Raw genomic sequence first — 20968 nt, forward strand, 5'->3', positions numbered from 1 at the left:
ACCAGATAACAAGGTAAGATATTGTAACAATATGAGAATAACCAAGGGACAACAAAAGAGATGAGAGATAACATAGTACATTAAGGACAACAATCACATTATATAGCTATTGTTTCCATATCCTGGAAGTCCTTTCTTTTAGCCTTTATCCTACATGGCCTTGTGTATCTAGGTTTTCAGCTATTGTAATCCTCTGCTAGGCGAGTCCAAGGTTTGTATTAATTAGTACAAATGAGGGAAACCATTGAGCCTATGTTCCTTTGACTCTGGCTTACTTCACTTAATGATATTTTCCAAGTCTTTCCATTTCCTTATAAATGGGGCGATGACATTCTTTCTGATGGCAGCATAGAATTGCACTGTGTATAAATACATCTTATTAATCCAATCATCTACTGAGCGGCATCTGGATTGGTTCCAGATCTTTGCTATGGTAAACAGTGCTGCAATGAACATCTGTACATCACTTTTACAATGAAATAAGTTTGACTCGAAATGCCAACAGATAGAACTACAGGGCTGGCCGTGTGCTGGTGGCTCACACCTGTAATCCTAGCTACTCAGGAGGGTGAGATCTGACGATTATGCTTGAAAGCTCAAATATTTTATTATTTATTTAGGCCAGTCCTGGGGCTTGAACTCAGGGCCTAGGCACTTTCCTTTGGCTTTCTCGAGGTGGGCAAGTATAAGACTCTTATTTCCAATTATTCCAGGAAATAGAAGTACAGCTCTGTCTCAGAATGGCAAAGTGTTAACCTTGAACAAAATAGCTCAGGACAGTGCCCCCCATCATGAGTTCAAGCCCCAGGACCAAAAAAAAAACCAAAACAACAAAAAAAAACCTTTATGTATGAACATATATGCATATATATAGATGTATATCTGAAAGGCAGAAAATGTCTGTGATAGAAATATAGAATTAAGAAAACTATAAAAATGAGATACATGACATTTTGAAAGTAGCTCTCCACAAGAAAATTTAGAGCAAGGCTTAGAAAAGAGGAAAATAAGAAGGAGGAGAAAAAAAAACAGTAGGTAAATTTTCTCAAAGAATTAGACAAATTAGCTTCTTGGCTAATATTTCTGTGGAATCTCAAGAATCATTTTATACAAAAATATAACATAAACAATCTTATGGGAAGTGAAACTGTGGTTCAAAGTGATAAGAGTTCTACTCCTGAGAGAAAAAGCTCAGGAGTAGTACCCAGGCCTTGAATTCAAATCCCATGATTGACTAGGAAAAAAAAAAGAAATATTATGATGTAGAGATTCATAGATTGAATATATGAAGTCAAAAACAAAGATCTAAAAATATCGTATCCCAAGTGAAGGAAAGACTAAATGAATTGAGAAATGGAATGAAAATATCTATAGAGACACATCCCCTGTATGATTTCAAAGAACAGACAGAAAATAATCACTTAATATTTAAAAGAAAATACTGTTTCCAAAGAAAAAATGTCTCAAACTTCAGATGAATAACTCTCTACCTGTCTGACTTATAAACAAACAAAAAACTTCCAAGTTCATTTCTATCATAATAAAGTATCACATAAAAATGTATGTAGTTTCTATCATAATAAAATACATGCAAAAATTTAGATATATTGGAAGTAGCACTGTGGCTCAAGTGATAGAGTGGTAGCCTTAAGCTGAAGAGCTCAAAGACAGCACCCAGGACCAGAGTTCAAGCCCCACAACCAACCAAAAAAAAAAAAATTAGGCATGCAAAACTTTTAAATTACCACTCTTAGTAATTAATACTGAAAAAAATAAAAGAATTAGTTATATATGTCTTGAGAAAAGAGATAATGGAAACATTTGAAAAGATCTAGAAAACGAATTAAGAGTTCAAAATGCACAAAATCTCTACATTTTAAAATTTTTTATCAAAATAGAAGAAATTTGAGACTTATAAGAAAAACATTTTAACTATAGTATCAAGTGCTTTAAATGTATGCAAATATTAGGCACATCATTTCACAAACATAAAATATGGGGCTGGGAGTTTGGCCCAGGGATAGAGTTCTTGCCTACCATGCATGAAGACCCAGGTTCAATTTCTCAGTACCACATACATAGAAAAAAGCCAGAAGTGGTGCTGAGGCTCAAGTGGTAGAGTTCTACTTTTTAGAAAGTCCAAAGACAGTGCTCAGGCCCTGAGCTCAAGCCCAGGACTGGCAAAAAAACAAAAACAAAAAAACATGAAATATATATATTTTTTTATTTCTCAGGGATTTTATTTTATTATTTATTTATGCCAGTCCTGGAAATTAAACTCAGGGCCTTGGCACTGCCTACCATGTGAGCCACAGCACCAAGCCTGGCCTTTTCTGTACATGTGGTCCGAGGAATCAAATCCAATCCTTCATATATACTACCCCTAGGCTACGCTGCCAGCCCAAAATATATATTTAACTCAGGAGATTCAGTAGAGAACGATTTGTATTCCCAGTGATTTGAGTAGGCAGGTATAATCATGGAGGGTAAGTTTCCTATTATTCTCATATGATCACATAGAACTCATCTTATTAGACAAATACCTATTTTAATAGAAAAAGTCCCCATGGTTTCCCGCAAAGTTCCCGAATACACAAACCTTAACGTTACAGAATTATCCAGATTTTCACAGATTAAAACTATATAACCAAACACTGCCAATTAGGTTGTGTATTGACAAATTTAGCACTTTTGTTTTTCAAGAACCTCTGAACTCAATGAGTTTACAATAGATTTTTTTACACTGAGAGCAAAACACAGTAATTATACTGGAGGTGAGATGGCATATGCCCTACATGTCATGGTTGTTCCCAGAAAGCATAACCGCTATCTAAACAGACATCCGTTAGGCAAGTCTTATGGATAAAAATGAAACAGGGAAAAGATTTTTAAAAAATTTAAAAAGCATAAAAGGAAACTGAGGAACTGAACAATAAGGTATAATTTAAGAAATACTGGTTCAGTTGAGACACATGGAAACACAAAAAAGTTGGATGCAGACAGGACAGTCTAAGAAGACAGAAGTGGATAGGATACACCTTGGTAGAAACATATGACACACATACCTTGGGCCATCTGAAGCAAATCTCAGAACAGTGAAATATCACATCTAACAGCAGAGCAACCCTAAAGCAAGCAGCGGGGTGGTAGTAGAGGAAGTCTGTGCAGTGATGTGCTGGTGTGTCTGCTTTCTAAGCAAGAATGTACAAGACTGTCTTCAGAAAGGGAAGCACACATGCATATGTTCAGTTTGGTTTTTTTCTCCCTGCAATTAGGATACCTTCTCTTGGGCAACTGGCTACCTTTTAAAAAAAGGAAACTTTTTTTGCCCGTCCCCCCTGACCCCCAAATCACATAAGTAAGGAAAGCTGCCTTTTCCTGAACTGATTCTGAGATGGCCAGGCTGAAGACAGCCATCTGCTCACAGCAAGAGCAGTGCAGCACAAGCTTACAAGCTAACCATCTTGACATTTTCCCTCTGCTGGCTGGCTCAGCTCAAGTTGCCTAGGATTCCTTAAACGTATACAGTAAAAGTCATATTCTCCTACTCACTGAATTAAGGCCAGAATGCTTGAAAAACAAATCAGTCACTGACTATATAAAGTGACTGATTTAAGTTAAAGTATGAAAGCAACCTAAAGGAGAGGGGAAAGAAATCAGATAAGACAGTACAGGGGAGAACAAAAGCAACTAGAAACTCTAAGACTTAAGGAAAAAGAAATGAACAACCATCTATGTTCACGAATACATAACTTTATCCATGATGAAACTATTCTAAAAGATTTTCTGGCCTATGAAAGGGGCAGAGGTGGCTACTTAATTATATCTCATAATTAGTAATTAAAATTGGGGAACAAAGCCTTTGGTAATGTACTACTCTAATGATAGAGGACCAACATCTGAGAAATATAATGGTATATTAGCATAACCATATATGCAAACTACATAGAACTGGTTCCACAGTTATGTTGTCATTGAGTGATTAAATATGAATTCATAATTAGAAAAATCCACATAGTAATTTATTGGCTTTCCTGACTGTTCTGGTTCATTAAAAGTTGATTACTAAACAGTGACCTCTAGTGGCCCATAATTTTCTAATGCTACATTATTTCTCGAAGAGATACTATAGGGCCCAAAGAACCTAGTTGCCCAAAATATAAATATTCATTCTTTATTTTTTCCTCTTGAAAATACAATTTGTGTGACAATATAAAGTGCGAAAGAGCTCTCCAGCTTCTGCCCAAATATCATATATGCATTAACAAATTAGAATTGAATGACTCTATGCTGGGTGTTTGGAGCAGTTTATTACCACAAAGCAACTGCTTCACTAATTCTTTACTATCTGACCAAAAACTTAGCTAATAATCATGCTATTATCTATTTCCTATCTATACACACAAAGATAACAGTAATTTTTGGTTCTGAGATACCAGTGTTTTTTTTTTTTAAATCTACTGAGAATTTATCCTAAAAAGCAACTCACAGCAACTGTGGGAACAACACCAACCACCACCACCACCACCACCACCACCACCACCACCACCACCGAGGTGGTTGATGGAGGAGAGTCAGGGAGATTAGGAAGTAGCTCAATGGTAGGGAAAATGTATTTGCATGAAACCCTAGTCCAATCCCCAGTATGCATATATATTATATATACATATATATAATATATATAATATATACATAATGCTATAATCCTAGTTCAATAATTATTATATAATGCTATGGTTATTATAATTCTATAATTATGTTTTATGTATCTATTATGCATACCTTATATTTTTCTTAAAGAGGTCTTTATATTTCCTTTCTCAAAAAAAAAACTACTTCATTACATATGTGGACTTTATATCTCTCCCAGCTTTTTCCATTATCTCTCTTTTAAAATAAATAGATACTTTAAAAAAATCTATATGCCTATAGGAATAATTTGTGTTCAAATTAAACTCCATTTACAAATTCCTAGACATACTTTGCTTTTATTACTTAAAACCTAGGCATGCCCTTATTAAAGACTTTGCTTTTATTATCTGAAACCTGGGTATACTCTTATTAAAGAAGACCAAAGAAAGGCTAAAAACATGATGAAAAGACTTGGTACATGCTACAAAAAGAATTATATATTTCACTCGCCAACCTTGAACAAGCCAAGCTATTGGTTCCAGTTCTCTTAAGAAGTGGCAAAGCGGGCTGGGAGTTTGGCCTAGTGGTAGAGTGCTTGTCTAGCATGCATGAAGACCCAGCCCAGGTTCCATTCCTCGGGACCACATACATGGAAAAAAAAAACAAAAGTGGTGCCAAGGCTCAAGTGGCAGAGCTCTAGCCTTGAGAAAGTCCAAGGACAGTGCTCAGGCCCTGAGCTCAAGCCCAGGACTGGCAAAAAAAAAAAAAAAAAAAAAAAAAAAAAATGAAGAAGTGGCAAAGTTGCAGACTTGAATGTAAGATGTAAAGAAACAGGGTGGAGGGAGGGAAATGGGGACCAAGACATGAGAAAGGGTATCAATGTTTGTGAAGTAATGCACCTTCTATCTGGTGAATATAATGCAACCCTTCTATTAATTACAATTACAATAAAAATATATGGAAAAAAAAGATGTAAAGAAACAAAAGAAACATATACACTTCCCTCCGGTAGCAGTGCTGTACAACACAAGTGTGAATGCCAGTTGTTTTCCATGATGATTTAATATAGTAGCTGGATAATGAGTTGTACCTCCTGTAACAACTGAATCACCATTTAATGCTATTATCAACAGTTCATGACCCACCAGCAAGAAATGTCAACCTGATTAATCTAAACACTGCTGACCTCAGGGAAAAAAAACAAAAACAAAACCTAAAACCACTTATTACTCACAGTAGAATACTGTTATTAACATCTACTGTTTTTAGTATGGAGATATATAAACCAAGTTAATTAAAAGAAGTATTTTAGAGAGTTCAATATGCTAATTTTGCTAACTGAGAGTTAATAGCATTCTAAAAAGAAAGAAAACATTAAACATAAACATTTGTTACAGTTATGAGAAACCTTTCTTTTGAAAATGCATGACAATAGAAGTCCACATATTATTTAACTATTTACTTACTTCCTTAGCACAGTATATTAGCATTATACTAAAAGGTCATTTTGGTTATAAAGTTAACATTATACTTCGATAACGAAGTTTCAATAATAACAAGACTAGAACAGAAAGATTCAAAAATATACATGTTGAAATTTGCCCTTTTCTTCAATGACCACAAGTATAAGAGAGTGCTAGAAAAGATTTCATCTTCACAATGCAATTGTCGTGCATCTTCCTGCAATTCAGCTAGTTTTTGTTTTACACAATAGGCCTTTTTGATGGGAATTTGAAAGCCCAAATTTTCAGAAGACATCATTTAATACTATCATTTTAAGATTCTTATAAGTTCATAGAAAAGCACATTCTACTATGTTTCACAAAAGTCCTAGAGCACAAATTGGACAGCCAATTTTCACTTAAAACAAAAATGAATTTTCTTACTATAACAAAGTTTTCAGCATCTGTAAAAAGCAAACTTTATTTCAGCATCTTTATATTTGAAGTATAAGACTTCATATTTGATGTATAATGCTTTGAAAAGCATCTGGGACTATGAGGAATAATTCATGGTTTTCTACAGCTGCATGCCAAACTTTAAATTTTCTTTCCCAGTCACAGCATCACTTCCATCATTTTCTGAGTAGTTTATTGGACATGAGTCTCATGGACTTTTCTGCTCCAGCTGGCCTCAAATTGCAATTCTCAGATCTCGGCCTCCTGAGCAGCTAGGATTAAAGCATTAGCCACCACACCCAGCAGACTTTTAGAAGTTTTTGTTTGTTTGTTTGTTTTTAAATCAGGCTCAACATGGCTGTCAAGAAGAAACTAGTAATAGGAAACAGCCAGACAAATAAAAAAATGACAAATATTCCATAAGACAACTGGTCTAGACTCTAAAAATGGCATAATCATATTTTTTCCCTTTTTAATAGAGGGCAAAAGACTTTCTAAATTAAAGATGAAAGAAACAGGGGGCTGGGAATGTGGCTTAGTGGTAGAGCACTTGCCTAACATGCATGAGTTCAATTCCTCATTACCACATAAACAGAAAAGCCAGAAGTGGCACTGTGGCTCAAGTGGTAGAGCACTGGCCTTGAACAAAAGAAGCCCTGGGACAGTGCTCAGGACCCTGAGTCCATGCCCCAGGACTGGGCAAAACAACAACAACAAGAACAACAACAACAAAAAACAACAAAAAGAAAGAAACATGACAACCAAATATGATATGTCAGGGCTTTTAGGTAAATATTGGATCAAAGAAAACAAAAGTTCAATTACTTAGAAGGTGAGATAATTAAGGAAATTGAGTACTGGTCATATATTATTGGATGACACCGTATGAATGTCAGATTTCTTGGGCATGATAGTAGTCTTCAAGATACACAGATGAGCACCCCTCTTAGAAAATATATGTTCACCTGGGTACGGTGGCTCACGCCTGTAATGCTAACTACTCAGGAGGCTGATATTTGAGGATTGAGGTTCAAAGCCAGCCTGAGCACTAAAGACTGTGAGACTCTTCTCTCCGATCAACCACCAGAAAACCACAAGTGGGGCTGTGGCTCAAGGGGGTAGGGTGGTAGCCTTGAGCTGAAAAGCTCCGGGACAATGGCCAGGCCCCACAACCAACAAAAGAAAAAGAAAATACGTGTAAAAAAGAAAAGAAAAGAAAAGAAAAGAAAAGAAATGTTTAAAAGTTAAATGGTTCTGCTTCAAAGCAAAAGCATGTATGCGTATATGTATGTGTATGTGTGTGTAGACGATGAGACAAAGAGCACAAAAACTGACATTAAAAATAATCACCAGAACGTAGAAATACTCTATATATTCATTATTGAGATTGTTCACAAATTGGTTTCCTTCATCTTTAAAAAGGTAAAAAGGGAGGGAATATTCTGACCCAAAGATCAATAGAAATAGCTATTGATTTATAAAATTTAAGAACTTCCTTGAAAAATGAGTTTAATTTTTCCTTTTCTTCCTTTCCCACCCTCTTTCATTCCTCCCTTCCATCTTTTCTCCTTTTACTTCTTCCTCCTTCTCCTCTCTCTCTTTCTCTCTCTCTCTCTCTCTCTCTCTCTCTCTCTCTCTCTCTCTCTCTCTCTCTCTCTCTCTCTCTCTCTCTCTCTCTCTCTCTCTCTCTTTTAAAGATAAGGCTGGCTTCAAACTCTGGATCCTGCTGCCTCAGCCTCCAGGCTGAGATGACAGATTTCCATCACCTAGCTTGCAAAATGGAATGTCATTCTCTGCAGAAAGAATTTGGTAAGGGGGAAAAGAGAGGAGGGTTGTTTTGTTTTGTGTTTGTGTTTTTGCAGGGCTAGGGATTGAATCCAGGACTTTTTATACACTAAGCTAATGCTAAGGTAGTGATGAAACATACCCTCAATCCATTTGAGGTCAAATGTCTATGAACAGAATTATTCATTAACTTATATTCCTACCTTGCAGAGTTGGTATATATTTTCACTTTAACAATCAGATTTGCATATCTGCTTTCTATCTGTAGTTTGAATTTACCATGATAATTGCTTCCTAGGTAAAAGATTTATCACAGTAACTATTTTGTTCAGAGTATCTACAAAGCAGTACTGTAGAAATAACCTAGCTGAGTTTCATTATAAGACATTCTGAAAAATAAAAATTCAACAATCATGAAAGAAGCTAAGGTTTTTATCGTAATAAAATCTGACTGACGGTAAGAAAAGCAGGATTCACAGACTGGTTTTATACTACTGAGTTATAGTTCATGAAAATTCATGATGTTTTCTTCCATACTACAACTGCATTGCATTTTACACACACACACACACACACACACACACACACACACACACATGCACACACTTAATTCATACATTTTTTAAAGTACAAACAAAAGTTTAAATGACCAAGTTTCTTTTCTTTTTTGTGCTCGTCGTTAAGGATTAAATCCAGGACTTGGGTGCTGTCTTTGACCTTTATTTGCTCAAGGATAATGCTCTACTATTTGAGCCACAGCTCCATTTCCTGCATTTTGGTAGTTAGAAATAAGAGTCTCAGGGATTTTCCTGTCCAGGCTGGCTTTCAACTCTGATCCTTAGATCTCAGCCTCTTGAGTAGTTAAGATTATAAGCATGAACTACCTGAGTCCAGCTGAATAATCAAATTTCTACAAATTAACGAGTTTGTGGGGAAAATACAGAATCAAATTTAAATACATGATTTTTTTCTTGATTTTTTTTATGGAAACAGAGGAATCTAACTAACAAACATATTTTCCCTAGATATGCTGTTTATTTTGCTTTTCAGAATCTTACTGTGTAGTCTACACTCCCTCAAACTAATAATGATTCTACCTAAACCTGGAACTGCTAGACTATAGGCATATACCACCCTTTTCCTGATTGGCCTTCCTTTGATTTTAATTAAAAACATGCAGTCAATTATAGCACAACCATAGTAGGCATTTCTCAAAATAAGAATCATCATGCCCTGTTTCATATCATAGATGAGAAAAAGTAAAAAGAGCAGAGAGTTGAACCCAGGTCTTCTAAGCAGCAAGAATGAGTAAAAAGAACAGAATCTAGATTGGCACAGATCCACTGAACCAATGAAATCCATTTGAAAATACAAGCTTACTCACTTAGAAATTTGAGTAATTAACTACCAGTAGTGAAAAACTGTCCAGATACCTAGGATTATTATCTGCACAAATTTTACTAGGAATTTTTTCTAATGCTATTATGTTAGCATATTTAGATAGAGCTGTTAAAGCCAATATTGTTAAATGAATAGATTTAGTTTGATCATAAACTGCTCATAAAACACAGGGAAAAACTATTCACTGGGCATATTTTGTATTCTTCAAAGTTTATATTTTTAACATATCTTTTCTTTGTAGAAAAAAAATTCATTCTTTCATCCATTCACTCATTAGGTTAAGAACTAAGACACTGAGAAGATAGCAATCAGCAAAATCAACATTCTGACCATAGTGGACACTACTCTTCCAGAAAAACAGCATCAAATCCAACAGCATAGCAGGTAAAACTGATGCTGATTTAACTTGGAAGGCAGACATCTGCACACAAATACATGGCTGCTCGGACACTTGGTGGTAGGATGTGTTTATTCTTCTTGACTTGAGATGATAGTTTGCTTCACCAAATCTATAATCCTTTCCTAGAGCACAATTATACAGTAAGATCCACAAAGCAATAAATTTTAAAATTCATTCATATAATAACAATACCACCAAAACTGATATGAGGCTATCATTTTCCTTTATTTAGCTTAATGCAAATATTTGAATATTTCACGGCAGAAACAGTATGGCTCAAGTGGAACAATATCTGTCTAGCAAGCACAAGGCCTTGTGTTTGTTCTTTTAGTGAAAGAAGGAAGGTCATCAATGAGTATCAGGAAGAATACTAGAGGTCTGTAGTCAAAAGAAAATGTGTGACACAATTATTCATTAAGGAATGAATTAATGGACTAAGGAAATGAAGAAGAACAAGTATGCAGTCCTTAAGGGCAGCCCACTTATGATAAGTGACTGTTGATTTAAAAGTGACACCAGGACAACACGGTCATGTATTTACACCAACCATGTTTAGCTACTTAAGTGCAGATAGTGTGACGTGACCAAGGATGGGATCAAATTTAATAAAGGGAAAGAACAACAAAGAGCTGAGAATACATAATAATGGACCATCAGGAAAAAAGGGAGGACACAAGAAGAGAGGGATAACATTGGCTGTCTCATTATTCAGCTTAGGTTTAGCTCCAACAGGTACTGCTATTGCTTATTATCCTAACATTTAAAATTCACTTCCTTTAAACTTACATGATTCCATTTTTTTTCAGAGGTATATTTGCTTTCCCCATAACTTAACATTTAATTGAAAACTAAAAATGCTATATATTTATATATGTAGTATGCTTTTAAATATGTCCCTACCATTAATAAGTAAATCAAGTTAATTGATATATCTATCATTACATACTTATTTTTTTTCTTGATTACTTTTGTTTAGCAGTATCCAAACATGATCTATAATTTAGTCTTTTCTCACAGCTCAGGAATAGTTCTTATATTTTAGTACACACTAGACCATACAGGAAATTATATTCCTCCATTCACCCAAAGGAAAGGAAATTCTATTACAAAAAAAGGAATCTGGAAAAAGAAGGCAACTCAAATGGATTTGGTCTCTGTGATAAAGAATAAACCACAGCTGGATGTTGGTGGCTCACACCTGTAATTCTACCTAGAGTTTAAGATCCAGACGACTTAGAGTTTAAGATCCAGAGACGGTGATTCAATGCAACCCTGAGTGGATTCCATCTCCAAAATAAACAATAAAAAGCAGGAGTGTGGTCAAGTGGTAATTGGAGATATAAACATAACTACATAGACATAAAAATCTGATGGGCTACATAGTCTAGACATAATCTTTTATTACATAGATTAATATGTATCTATGATATACAAACCCTCAGCTTAATTTTAATTACGTACTAAATAAAATCTATGTACCAGTCATTGTATATAGAGATTCCCTTCTTGAACAAACAAGTGTTTGTTAAACATGAGATTTGAAATATGATGTAAAAATCAATGTTAAAAATCCTTTAATAATAAAACTAAAGTATTGAACAAAAATAATAATAATAATTTTAAAAATGGCAACTACAGCCATGCGTGCGTAGTGGCTCACACCTGTAATCCTAGCTACTCAGGAGGCTGAGATCTGAGGATCATGGTTCAAAGCCAGCCCAGGCACAAAAGGCCCTGAGACTCTTATCTCCAATTAACCTCTAGAAAACTGAGAAGTGGGGCTTGGCTCAAGGGTAGGGTGGTGTCCCTGAGCTCTTCAGCTCAAGGCTAACACCCAGGTGGAGTTCAACCCCCATGACTTAACTCTTGGTTAAGTACAGTGACTCATGCCTACAACCCTAGCTATTTAGGAGGTAGAAATAGGTAGGAAGAGTAAAGTTTGGAGACAGTTGCGGTTAAAATTTTAGTGAGACTAAGGGACAACCCCCCAGGCCCAGGGGAAGTGCAGCAGCCTTGAGCTGAAGAGCTCAGGGACAGCGCCCAGGCCAAGTTCAAGCCCCATAACCCACACACACACACAAAAAAATTATGAGACTGTTTCTCAGAGAAAAAGTCAGACATTGTGCCCTACATCTGCAATCTCTCTATATGGAGGGCATTATAGGTGGGAGGGTTGAGGTATTAGACTAGCCTGGGTAAAAAGTGAGAGATCTATCAGAAAAATAACTAAAGAAAATAAAGCTAGGGACAACTTTGCATAGCAAGTACAATATTTACTTCTCTTACAGCTTTGCTTTATAGAGTCATAATCATTTCCTATTGTTCCTAGTCCCAGGATGTACCACTGGCCTTGGTTAGTTTCTCCTGACCGTAAAATAAAAAAAATAAAATAAAAAAAAAGTCAGCAAAAAAATGCATTCATTTAGCTGCATTTTTTAATTTTATTTTTATTTTTTGGTCCTGTCTTGGGGCTTCAACTCAGTACCTGGGCCCTGTCCCTGAACTTCTTTTGCTCAAGGCTAGTGCTAGTACTCTAGCACTTGAGCCACAGCTCCATTTCCAGCTTTCTGTGGTTAAGAGATGAAGAGACTCATAAACTATCCTCCTGGTCTGGCTTCAAACCATGGTCCTCAAATCTCAGCCTACTGAGTAGTAAGGATTACAGGCGTTGAGTCACAGCACCTAGAATAACTGCATTTTATATCACTATTTAAGTCTGCCATCTATTTCTTCCGTGTCCTAATACACTTAACTAATCTAAAGACTTGTTAGGTTCTTGACTCTCTTCTTAAATGGTGTATTTGTCCATGTACCTGAAGGAGTGTAGTAACGAAGAACAAATTACTTCCTAAGACAATCTGTTCATTCCTTCATTAAACCCCAACTTTCATGTCTTATTTATGGCAAAATAGCAGTAATGCTGTCCAATTGTAGAGAAACTATCTGAACATATAGGGCTTACAGGAAAAACTGAAATCTGTTTAAAGTACAATGCTGCCTTCCCCCTCAAAAACCTAACTCTTCCAGACCATCGCTACTGCCACCAAATCCAGATGCCCCACAATTAGCAGGCAACACTGGTCACTGGCTTCCTTTGTGTTCCCCCATCTCATCTAATTAAAATGGTGACATCTACTCTGTTTAACTCACTAGGACGATATAGGGACTAACATTAGAGAGAAAAAAAGCTGAAAAATGAGGAAAGCAATAGTAAGAATCCAAAAAGAAACACTCAATATCAGTGACACTCACTGGAAGTATATTAATTTTTGCTCACTTTAATAGAATTTGGAAGTACTAAAAGTGAGTTTTAGGCTTCTAACAGCAAATCTTTCACTTTAAGAAAAAAATGCATATAACCAATTTTCCTTTTATTTTTTAAAGAAGAAATGTTGTGAGATGACAAAATTCTCAATTGAGGATCACAGGTGTAAAATCCATTAATAGCAGCCTTAGGCTGGCATTCTTCCATGCTTAGTCTAGTCTGAGGAGATGAGTGGTTTAATTCCTCCACATAAATGCAGAACACCTGGACATAAAGAACGAGGTGACCTGAACAAACCAGGTTACTAGCTGTACAACTTTTTCCTTAAACATGTTTTCTCCTATAGACAAAACATCTAAGATAAATTATTAAATTATCATCAATTAAAAAAATAAACACATCAATATGCCCTTGTTGCAAATATGCCAAGTAAGGGAAAAGATTAAAAGGAATATCCACTTAGCCTAATTTTGATTAAGTTCTAAATACTAAGTTCCAGTGATTGTAAATAGAGATTCCCTCCTTGAACACTTGTTTATTAAACTTGTCATTTAAAATATGATGCAAAAATTAACATTAATAAATTCTTTAATTAAAAAAAAGGAATATTCATTTCCCTCCCAACTTATCTAGTGGGTTTCTAGGAAGGCTGGCAACTTGGTTTCACCATTTTGAAAGTACTACAAAAACTCAGAATGACTGCGTTAATTATCAGAGCAACTGAGGGTTGGGGTGGGGGTGATAAGGAGGTTGTCTTCTCTGAAAAGGAAGGGAATCATACTGGGAGGTGTTAGTTTTGTGGCTGCAGTCACCACCCCAGGATAAAATTTCTTCAGCTTAACAACCCTCATTGGTGACTTGTGACATTCTCCTGCCAGTCCCTGTAGGTCCAGTACCCTGACAGGCCATTATGAAAAAGCTCACTAACAGGACCACTGGCTGTCAGAAGCCACCAGCTGGCCTGCCACAGCCCTGCAATCGCCAGGGTCCAGCTGCCTGTCTGGGCGGTGTTGTCCATGCTGAGCAACGTGCCACCCAGCTGCTGCGTGGTCATGTCCATCTGGAGCTCTGCAGCTAGACAAATCTCTATGCCTGTCAGATCCTTCCAGCAAGCCTTGTTATGCAAATTCAATTACTCAAGTGTGCCCTATTACTGCTGCCTAACTGCTCCTAGAACTGATCTCACACTGACAATCAGTTCACATTTTTCCCTCACCTAAAAGTACCTCATTTATTCTTGCTTTGCTATCTCCTTGTATCATTAAAGCTGAACAGCTAAAGTCCATGGTATTCTAACCTCTCTGCAGTGGGCTCCTGTTCTCTACAAAGGGCTCAGGGGAAAATTAATTACGGAAGAAAACCTTCCAATCAGACATGAAGCAATGTTAAAGCAGCAGACTCCCTACAATTGGCAAAAAATGGCTTTACAACCAGAAATATGAAACCTAAATCTCACTGAAAAAAATATGGTACAAGTTATTTTGGGGAAAAATTACTAGGAGAAAATGCTATCATACTACTTTACCAAATATCAGTTTTATATAAAAAAGGAAAGAAATGATAGGGTAATTCATCAGGCACATTTCATGTTGACCATTTGTTGCCTTATCTAAATTTCTCTCTTCTGTTATACCTTCTCTTCGATCATGAGCTGCCTGTCCACACCCTTTCCCCCATTCCTGCACTTCCTTCTGTCACCTTGCAACTCTGTTTCTCTTTCAATAACTCCCTTTAACCAACCAGCGATCTGAAGATTAATTGGGATATAAACATGAAAAGACACTTAACTATTTTTAATTCATTCAAGACAAACAAGAGATTCCACCATAGTCAGGCTGTAATTTAAAGATTCTCACCCAAGGAAGGTCATTACAAATGTAGACTTGTAAATCAACTGAGAGGATAGGAGAAAAAGATGAATGCATTTTCAAACTGACAAGTTTCCAAGAACTGACAGTGAGGAAGAAATGTGTCTTAATGTTTGCTTATTCATCATGCAATGATATAAATATCAACAGAAATTTGACTAAAATAGATGCTATGAGAAATGCTACTATAGAAACACTTAGGATCTTTAATCTGAAAAACAATTGTTGATTGTAAAACTGGAAGAATGGGCTGGGAGTTTGGCCTAGTGGTAGAGTGCTTGCCTAGCATGCACGAAGACCCGGGTTCGATTCCTCGGTACCACATACATAGAAAAAAGCCAGAAATGGTGCTGAGGCTCAAGTGGTAGAGCTCTAGCCTTGAGAAAGTCCAAGGACAGTGCTCAGGCCCTGAGCTCAAGCCCAGGACTGAAAAAAAAAAAAATGGGCCGGGAGTTTGGCCTAGTGGTTAAAGTGCTTGCCTAGCATGCACGAAGACCTGGGTTCGATTCCTCGGTACCACATACATAGAAAAAAGCCGGAAGTGGTGCTGAGGCTCAAGTAGTAGAGCTCTAGCCTTGAGAAAGTCCAAGGACAGTGCTCAGGCCCTGAGCTCAAGCCCAGGAATGGCAAAAAAAAAAAAAAAAAAAAAACTGGAAGAATGAAGATTGCTAGCCAAGTACAAGTCAAATTTAAACATATTTCAGGTTTTAAAATCTATGGGCAACGGGTTCGATTCCTCGGTACCACATACATAGAAAAAAGCCAGAAGTGGTGCTGAGGCTCAAGTGGTAGAGCTCTAGCCTTGAGAAAGTCCAAGGACAGTGCTCAGACCCTGAGCTCAAGCCCAGGACTGGCAAAAAAAAAAAAAAGAAAAAAAAAAAGATTGTACTTCCAGGGGTCAGAACTGTGGCTCACTTGATACAACACTAGCCAATGAGCCAAGAATCAGGTACTGAGTTTGAGTGCTAATCTTGGACCCCCCTCCCCCCGAAAAAAATGCACTTCCAGCCTTTCAGCAAGCTTCTGTTAATTTCAATTCCAAAATAATCCCACAAAAAAAGCAATAAATTGTTAATGGCAGGAAGAAGTAGTACAGGAAAAATGCAAACACAGGAAGGAAACAATCTTAATTTTTTTCCTTCCTTCCTTCCTTCCTTTTTACCAGTCCTGGGGCTTGAACTCCAGCCTGAGCACTGTCTTTCGGCTTTCTCAAGGCTAGTGCTCTACCATTTGAGCCACAGGACCATTTTGATTTTCTATGTATGTGGTACAGGACTCTGTATGCTAGGCAAGCATTCAATCACTAGGCCATACTCCAGGCCCCTTAATTTTCTATTTATAAGGGACTTAGCACATACTTTCATTACTTTGTATCAAATGGTCTCATTTAAGTCTTAATTTTTTTATATTTAGCTTAGCTTTTCTATGTGGAGGTACTACATAAAATTAAAATTAATTAATGAGTGCAATCATAATTATTATTTAGAAAATTCTTCACAAGGGCCAGGAGTTTGGCCTAGTGGTAGAGTACTTGCCTAGCACACACAAAGACCCGGGTTCGATTCCTCCGTACCCCACATACATAGCAAAAAGCCAGAAGTGATGCTGAAGCTCAAATGGTAGAGTGCTAGCCATGAGAAAGTCCAAGGACAGTACTCAAGCCCTGAGCTCAAGTCCAGGACTGGCAAAAAAAAAAAAAAAAAATCTTCACTAATTCCAAGTCTCTCATTAGAAGTAAATGAGAAATTTAGTGAAAGAGCAAGTTAAGATTGCCTCCCAGGTTGAGAAAGTGGCCTAGCTGTAGAGTGCTTGCCTAGCAGGCTGAAGCCTTAGATTTTATTCCTCAATATCACATAAACTGAAAAACCTGGAAATGGTGCTGTGTCTCAAGTGGTAGAGCACTAGACTTGAGCAAAAGAAGCTCAGAGACAGCTTCCAGACTCTGAATTCAAGCCCCAAGACTGGGGGGGAGAAAAGAAATGCTTTAGCCCAAAGCCAGCTACGTTTAATCTACGTTATTTCTGATACAGTTTATAAGATAACTTCTTGTAATACCAGAATCTAAAGTACTTTCAGGAAGACAAACAAAATCCCATGTAACCACTTTTCTTTACCTCATCTACAAACACAGCTCAAACTACCATCCATATACATCAGGACCATTGCAATACAGTTTCCCAAGAGTCTCCCAGCTTTTACTCCTATCCTTTGTCTAAAACATCTGACATACTCTGTAGCTACTGACATGTTTTAGAAATTTTGCCTTCTTGTTTAAAACTTTCCAATGCCCTCTCGCTACTCTTAGCATTAAAAACTAAAAGAGTAACATGTCTGAAAAGATCCGAACAGTCCCACTGAGCCTACTTCTTACTCTTTGATAAGACTTAGTTTTCTAAACATACCAATTTTCCAGTGTAATCCCAACTAAAATATTCACAGAATGTCTTTGGAAGGATATGACATTACTCTCTTGTGTTTTTGGAATAATAGCCAAGCAAAAAGAGTCTGGAAATTTTTCAGATGTTCTAGAAACAAAATAAAACAAAATGTAAAGAAGCCTATCCTTCCAGATGATGAAACAAAGCAACAGAGTCCTTACCTGAGACTGTATCATTTACTGAGAACTTTATTTCTTGTCAAGGCTTACTCCTAGGGCCTGGGAGTTTGGCCTAGTGGTAGAGTGTTTACCTAGCATGCATGAAGACTAGGGTTCAATTCTTCAATACCGCATTCATAGAAAAAGCTGAAGTGCTGCTGTGGCTCAAGTGGTAGAGCACTAGCTTTGAAAAAGCCCTGAGTTCAAGCCCCAGGACCGACCCAAAAAAAAGGCCTACTCCTGCAATCCCAGTAACTCTGGACGTGGAGACAAAAGTTACTGGCTCACACAAAAAAAGTTACTGAGACCTCATCTTAACCAACAAGCCAGGCATAGTGTGTGTGTGTGTGTGTGTGTGTGTGTGTGTGTGTGTGTGTGTGTGTGTGTGTGTGTGTATGTGTGTGTGTATAATTTCAGTAATTAAGCAATATGGGAAGCATTAGTGGGAATATCTCTGGGTGTCCCTCCCTCCCTCCTGGAAATGTGGGGGGAGTCACAAGATGCTATCTAAAAAAATAAAGGCAAAAGGGTTGGGGACACAATTTACATGATACAGGCCTATCCAGCAAGGCCCTGACTTAACCCCAGTACTACCAAAATTAAAAAAAAAAAAAAAATCAGCTTCGTACTTGTGGCTCACACCTATGATCCTAGCTACTCAGGAGGCTGACATCTCAGGTGAAAGCTAGCTCAGGCAGGAAAGTCTGTGAACCACTAATCTCTAATTAACCATCAGAAAACCAGAAATGGTAAGTACTGTGGCTCAAAGTGGTAGAATGCTATAGCCTTGAATGAAAAAAATCAGGGACAGTGCCCAGGCACGGAGCTGAATCATTACCTGTACTATGAACTTGTAACCCTCTGAACTATAAAAGTATGCTTTTTAAAAAGTGCAGTTCATGGATATTTGTAATAAAAATACTTTCTTAATAGCTCCATCTTCAATTATAATATGTAAAAGCTATAAGAAATGGGAGCTAGAAAATGTTCATTTCAAAAACAAGAAAAACTAAGCCAAAAAATGAAAATAGACAAGAATGAAAATATACAAAGGAAAGTTCTGAGTTACATTCTAAAATGACAAAACATGAAAAACATATAGATCTATGACATATACACTCTTTTTTTTTTTTTTTTTTTGCCAGTCCTGGGCTTGAGCTCAGGGCCTGAGCACTGTCCTTGGACTTTCTCAAGGCTAGAGCTCTACCACTTGAGCCTCAGCACCACTTCCGGCTTTTTTCTATGTATGTGGTACCAAGGAATCAAACCCGGGTCTTCATGCATGCTAGGCAAGCACTTTAACCACTAGGCCAAACTCCCGGCCGACATATACACTCTTAGCTTAATTGTAACTATGTTCTAAAATTTATGTGCCAGTGATTGCATATAGAGATTCCCTTCTTGACATTTGAAATATAATGTATAAAATTAGTGTTAATAAAATCTTTCAGTTAAAAAACAAAAAACAAACAAAAAAAACTACAAGAAACAGATCTTTCATGTTAACTATTATGTTCCCATTGCCTATTAGATAATGAGTACTTAAAAAAAATATTTTTAACCTAAATTTGCTTTTAAAAATTTCAATCTCTCAATGTATGTGAATTAATGCACCTTCTATCTGGCAAATATCATGTAACCCTTTTACTAATTACAATAAAAAAATTTCAATCTAAAAATAAAAATCAACTGAAAAAATTAAATTAAAAAGAAAGGAAAAAGAGAAAAGGACCCAAAAAACCCAATAACTATTACTGGTCCCAAAAATGCAGAACTGAAGCCAGTTCTTGAGCTTGGTGGCTCAAGCTTGTAATCTTAGCTACTCAAGAGACCGAGATCTGAAGTTCAGGGTTTGAGCCAATTGGAGCAGGCATGAGACTCTTACCCCCCAAACCACCAAAGAGGCAGAAATGCTTTACCAAGTGATACAGCATTAGCCTACAATAAAAAACAAACATAAAAGCTAAGATAGCAAGCCCTAAGTTCAAGCCCTAGGACTGACATACAAACAGACACAAACATACAATTAAAAAAGATAATAAGGTGGTATTACAATACCAAACTTCAAACTCTACAATAGAGCCATAATAACAAAAACAGCATAATGGCACAAAAATAGACCAGAAGATCAATAAACAGAATAGAAGATCCAGAAATAAAACCACATACCTATAGTCAACTTGTATTTGACAAAGGAGCCAAAAATATACAGTGGAACAAACACAGCCTATTCAGTTATTGGTGCTGGCAAAACTGGGCAGCCACATGCAGAAAACTAAAAATTGACCCTAGCCTTTTGCCATGCACAAGCATTAACTCAAAATGGATCAAAGACCTCAATATCAGACTGGAAACCTTGAAACTGCTACACAATAGAGTTGAAGAGACACTGGAACTCACAGGCACAGGCAAAAACTTCCTGAACAGAATCCCAGGGTCACAAGAGATTGGAGAGAGACTCAATAAATGGGACTACCTAAAAATAAAAAGTTTCTGCACAGATAAAAGCATAGCTAGGGGCCGGGAGTTTGGCCTAGTGGTTAAAGTGCTTGCCTAGCATGCACGAAGACCTGAGTTCGATTCCTTGGTACCACATATATAGAAAAAGCTGGAAGTGGTGCTGATGCTCAAGTGGTAGAGCTCTAGCCTTGAGAAAAGTCCAAGGACAGTGCTCAGGCCCTGAGCTCAAGCCCAGGACTGGCAAAAAAAAAAAAAAAAAAAAAAGCATAGCTACTAAAGTAGAAAGACAGCCAACCAACTGGGAAAAGGTATTGACCAATAACACATCAGACAAATGCTTAATATCCAGTATCTACAGGGAACTCAAGAAACTAATCCCCCCCAAATCCAACAAACCAATCACTAAATAAGCAAGGGAACTAAAGAGAGACTTATCAAAAGAAGAGGTTAAAATGGCAGAAAAGCATATGAGAAAATGCTTATCATCCATGCTCATAAAGGAAATGCAAATAAAAACAACCCTAAGATACCACCTTACTCAAATTAGAATGGCCAAGATTTTGAACTCAGACAATGACAGATGCTGGCAGGGCTGTGGAGAAAAGGAATAATACTGCACTGCTGGTGGGATTGTAAGCAAGTTCAGCCACTCTGAAAAGCAGT

The 20968-nt window shown here is 36.9% G+C and overlaps 1 protein-coding gene across 2 annotated transcripts in view; it reads right to left on the minus strand.

Moving 5' to 3' along the window:
* Hibadh (3-hydroxyisobutyrate dehydrogenase) overlaps positions 1 to 20968 on the minus strand; it is a 107337-nt gene that overhangs the window by 35621 nt on the left and 50748 nt on the right. The window lies entirely within an intron of this gene.

Source organism: Megascapheus bottae, chromosome 5, assembly GCF_031878675.1.
Source record: "Megascapheus bottae isolate mThoBot1 chromosome 5, mThoBot2.hap1, whole genome shotgun sequence".
NCBI classification, from domain to species: Eukaryota; Metazoa; Chordata; class Mammalia; order Rodentia; family Geomyidae; genus Megascapheus; species Megascapheus bottae.